At 36.0% G+C, this 5,456-nt stretch overlaps 1 long non-coding RNA gene across 1 annotated transcript; it reads right to left on the bottom strand.

The window, feature by feature from the left end:
* Positions 1–1,688: 1,688 nt before the first annotated feature.
* Positions 1,689–3,123, bottom strand: LOC140044915 (uncharacterized). The gene is made up of 3 exons (XR_011844501.1): positions 2,778–3,123; positions 2,330–2,434; positions 1,689–2,207 (listed from the first exon to the last, which is right to left on the bottom strand). It is a non-coding gene; the product is annotated as an uncharacterized lncRNA (long non-coding RNA).
* Positions 3,124–5,456: the final 2,333 nt, after the last annotated feature.

Genomic DNA, 5,456 nt, shown 5'->3' with positions numbered 1-5,456 from the left:
AAGCATTTCATCAGAACCGATGTTAATGTTATAGGTCGATAATCATTCAGGGTTTCGATTGGGGAACGTTTCGGAATTGGAACTATTATAGAATCTTTAAAACATCGCGGAATAATTTGAGATATAAGAGAGAAATTGAAAATGTAAGTAAAAATATGGGCAATCTGTTTGCAACAATGTTTAACAAGCATAGGGGATATACCGTCTGGACCAGCTGACTTATTTGACTTACATCTACTAAACTCAATACAAGTATTCTCTTCAAGAACAACTAACGGTACATCATTACCATTTTCATAATTATTGTCTTCATGGAGAGGGGGAGTGTCAAAACGACTGAAGAAATCATTCAGTCGTTGGGGTAGGTCATCATTTGAGTTAATTTTATCAGATTTTGGTTTGTAGTTAGTTATTTTATTTAAGCTTTTCCATAACTCTCTGGAATCGCCGGAAGATATATCTTCCTCTAACCTATTTTTATATTCTCTCTTGGCTTTCTTTATTCCCTTTCTTAACTCGTATTTTGATTTCCTAAATAGATCCTTATCATTTGATCTGAAAGCCCTGTCTCTATTTCGTATCAGATCCTTAATAGACTTATTAAACCATGGGTTTTGATTTGGATATATCTTAAAATGGATATGAAAGGATTTTAAAATTTCACAAAAAGGACTTTGTATGAATCCTTTTAATGTTAATAAACAGCACACAAAAAATTAGATTCAAATACCTAGTAGAAATTGAGAAATAAACAAATTAAATTTTGGTATAAAACGTCCGCAAAATGGCCGACCAACTGGCACGCCATCTTAATTTTTATGAACGTTCTATACGCACGTACGAGATCGTCAAATTTAGAGTTTGAAACACCCGGGGTTGTAGCCACGGCAGCAGTCGTTTTGTGATTGGTTAATGAATTTTAATACAGTCCAATCACCGCCTTGTCTCGTTCGCGGACTGTGTGGTGTAAACAAAATAAACAAACCCATGCTACACGAGACTCGCGTGTTGCAAGCTCCCTGTTGCTGCAGTCGTAGAAAATATCGATATTTCACAAATCAATAAAAAGTTATGTCTGCAAAGATTGTACGTGAAAAGAAGAAAGTGTGTATTTGTACTTCTCACACTAAACCACTCACGCAGACTACAAATTAGGCTAGGTCTAGTAGACTATAGTTTCTTCTAAATTCGCTAGTAGTAGGCTAGGCCTACACATGGAGTTACTCCATGGCCTACAGTACAAGAGAGTAGCAGTCGCCGGTCCACCGACGAACCTCCAGGAAGTGGACAAGGCGCGGGCGTAGACGTATGTAAAAGGCGACGTAAATAAAAAAGGTAAGCTTGTGTTGAACTTGTTTTTGGCTCTGACTTTTGTTATTGACTAATATAGTAATATAATAATACTAATAATTAAAGTAGAGCAGAGGAGGTGAGGCCGAGAGGATTATTATAGTTTAGTTAGTAACTGTAGTGTAATTAAATAATAACCTCTTTCTGTTTGTTACCAAGTCATAAAATATAATACTATAGGGCCTAGAGGTAGGATTGAATAAAAATAATAGTACATTTCCATCCATTTATTGGTCTTATCTTTGCAGATTTATGGAATCAACAGTACATGAGATGGCTTTGAAGAACTGTAATAGTACTAGTAATAAAATTGTAAACATCAAATTATATGGCAGAAATAGTGTGTGGAATGAATTTTATTGAACAAATGCATCATAATGAGTTTGGAACAAGCAGGATTTTTCAAACAGGACATAAATTACTTTTGAGACCTGAGACATTTTAATTCTATCAACACCAGCCAGCTCCATCATATTCAAGAGATGGATTCTTTCATAAATGTCCATTGTACATAGTATTTGGCTAAATAAATAAAAAAAGAAGTACAGTAGTGGTTTATTTGTTTATATACCCAGACCCATTTAGATGGTTAAAAACAAACACTATATGATGCACTGCTACTAGTGTACTGTCTGGTAGTACATTACCATAGTTACAGTATGACTGTAACCCTAGCACTCGCGTCTAAAGAATTCTATTATGCATATTTTACTATTCTTCATAAATATTTAGTTCTGTAATTTTAATTGTCTGCGCTCATTCTATACTTGGTGTCTTAGTATACTGCATAAATGTATCGTGCAAGCATGATCCAAGTAGCATCTATTATAAAGTACTCTGGGTATCTTTCTATTCACCTGAAAAAAGGAAAATGAATAAGCACATGTTTATCTGCCCTCAAAACAAAATAATAATTTAGTATAATGTATTATGTAGGTTTGATCAACAGTTTAAAATAGCAATGCTCAGTATCTGTTACCTTAATATTATAATTTGACTCTAACATTTGCGCTTCCATTCCAATCAATAAATACATTTGCTTATCCCGTCCATCAATTATCATAATTGCACTCCAATTATAGACCTGTAGGTAGGTAAAAATACAAATGAATTGTTTATTTACTGTATACTGTACTGTATATTGTACTGTATATGATATACAAGCTGAAATACCCCTAACTAGGCCTGGCCTGTTATAACCTTTATTACTACATTAGAGAAAATCCAACTCTATTCATTTTATTGGGAATCATAATATTTATTTAGTATTCAGTGTTGCCTAGCCTACTAGCTAGTAGGGCGGCATGTAATAACAAAAAAATATTTTAATAATACGTTAGTCAGGACACTACAGCACACAACAATATTAATAAACGTACTTATAAATAATGTGTATATACATAATACAGTAACACAATTGTGCCTACCATTAACACCCTCAACGATACATCAAGGAGCATACGCTCTCAGCTCACCTCTGGCCGGGCGACTAAACACCGTATCCAGCAGTCATCACTACTAAAAAGGCCTAGGCCTAGCTAGCTCCAGGCCATGGCATTGTCAAACACCATTTACTCGTCCAACCGTTTCTTCAAAACGATGTTAACATCCGTGTTAACAAGACGATGTGGACGAATTTCCATCAATTTCAGTTAATTACAACGAAATAATAATAAAATGAATGTTTCAATAATACGTGTATAATAAATAGCGAAATAAACATCGCTCGCGAGGAGGGTCGAGAGAGAGGCCAAGGTGGTCGACTCTGTGATTCTCACGCATGCGCAAAATAACTCCGTGTACCCAGCAAGATAGGCATTTGGCTATGAATTTCGTAAAAGATGGCCTTGAAAAACGAAATTAAAATCCGTTTTAAAAAAAACTTGGTTGATAATATGAATTAATTTTATTCGATTAGGCTAACATACTTATCCAAGAATAAAAATATCAAAGCAATAAGTAATTACTACCATGCTTTTGCATCAATCAATGATTTACTGCTAAATTCCTATCTCTGTAATACAAAAATAACTTTTAGTGACGTCACAAAAAGTTTTTCACAGGTTTCTCAGGGGCGTTTTGAGGGCGTTGTCGTCCTCCAAAACATTAAGTATGACTATGGCAAGCTTAAAACTGATTGATCTACACGTTGAGCCAATAAAATGATATTGCTAGGAACCCTTTCATATCCATTTTAACTACGTCTTTATCAATACATATGTCCTGGCAGAATTTAATATATGAAATAACGGATTCAGTACATAAGTTAATGTCCGAACTGTCCTTAAAAGCATTCCAGTCTGTACAATCAAAGCAGCCTTGTAGTTTCATAATATTATCCGGTGTCCATTTGCTAATCATGTGTGATTTGACAGCCTCGCGCTTCAACTGACATCTGTATCGTGGTATCATGTAAATTAGGTTGTGGTCGGACTCGCCAAGTGGAGGTCGCTTCAGTGACCTGTAAGCATCTTTAATTGTTGTATAACAATGATCCAAGATGTTATTGTTCCGGGTCGCAACCGTAACATGTTGAAACAATTTGGGGAGCGTTTTCTTCAAATTTACGTGGTTGAAATCACCTAATATTATGGAAGTTGCATTTGGATGTTTTAATTCGTTGTCAGTTACTATAGTAGATAGTTGGGTAGCCGCGGATTCTGCATTTGCATCAGGAGGTATGTAGACTACTGTTATGATTAGCGACGTCAACTCTCGTGGTAAGTAGAAAGGACGACAGCGAATCGTAAGCGCCTCCAGCTGCGATGTGCATATGGCTGACAGATTCTTTACATCCTTACACCAATTTTGATTAACAAGTAGACATACTCCGCCCCCGCGGGATTTCCCTACAGCTTCCGAGTCACGATCCTGTCTGTACATCCCAAAATTCTGTGGTGTGACGTACTGATCGGGTACATTTTGATCAAGCCAGGTTTCCGTAAATGCGAAAATACAAGAGTTACAAAATTCGCGTTTTGTGTTTAAGCAGCAGGTAAGTTCGTCAAATTTGTTTTTTAGAGATCTCACGTTACCTAAAAAGATACTTGGTAACGGTGATTTCCACGAATCTCGCCTAAGCCTCGCTAAAACACCGCCACGCCTACCTCTTCTTCGCGGGGTTTTCAATACCGGATTTGGTAGGCCTACGTCGTCGGGCTTGAAAAAATCGTTGTAAAGTAGAGACTCGGGCAAGTTGATCGGCCGATTTGACACATTTTCTCTAATATTTATCAATTCAATCCTGGTATAAGTGATTATTGCACCAATATCATCCACAAGAAAAGACAAAAACACAGAACACATTAACAGAGCCAACAGAGCTGTGTCACCATTGAACGGCGCCATCATTTTCTTCAAAATTCTTGGTAAACAAAATTCTATTCACTAGAAGGTGAGCTCGGTTCGCTCGCTCCCCCTCCAGGAAGTGTAGACGATGGTTCTCGGAATGATAATGTTCTCCTAGTACGTTTTCTGTCGGTTACTGAAAATGCTTGACATTCGTAAAACTAAACTACTCTGTTTCACAGTGTCTTACATGATTAATAACATTTTAAAGTATAGTGTTTATTGTTTGGTAGGGCCTTATAGGGCGGAGGTGGGAAGGCGGAGTTCATTTGAGGGAGGTGCTTATTCGAGAGATATGTTACATTTTTTTAGTTTTAATAATATGGTAACATTTATAATCAAGAAATCCTCTAATAGATATGAAAAGTGGTAAAAAAGAATAACAAATGCTTGGTAAATTTTAGATATCAGTCATATGAATTCTACTACAAACAAATAGTATAATTGTGTTATTATAAATGTGGATGGACGTTTATTAGATAGTTGGGTTGGGAGGTGGGATTAATATTCAAAGTGATGTTTTATTGGAGAGGCGTTTATATTCAAATAAATACCATCCTAATAATTAATCCATTATTTAATTTAAACATCTTTGAAACTAACCATCATCCTCATAACCATCATAACTAATCATCAAATCTCCCTATGTAATTTTATTTTTTAATGACTGTACCTTCACACGCGTGGTCCGTTCCTAAAATAAACAAAAAACTGAAATGGCTATAGCCACTATGGCCAACTTAAGCTCCAGTCCTACT

Source organism: Antedon mediterranea, chromosome 3 (genome assembly GCF_964355755.1).
Source record: "Antedon mediterranea chromosome 3, ecAntMedi1.1, whole genome shotgun sequence".
Classification (NCBI taxonomy): domain Eukaryota; kingdom Metazoa; phylum Echinodermata; class Crinoidea; order Comatulida; family Antedonidae; genus Antedon; species Antedon mediterranea.
Note: the sequence above shows the minus strand (reverse complement) of the source record. Positions and strands in the feature narration are given on the sequence as shown.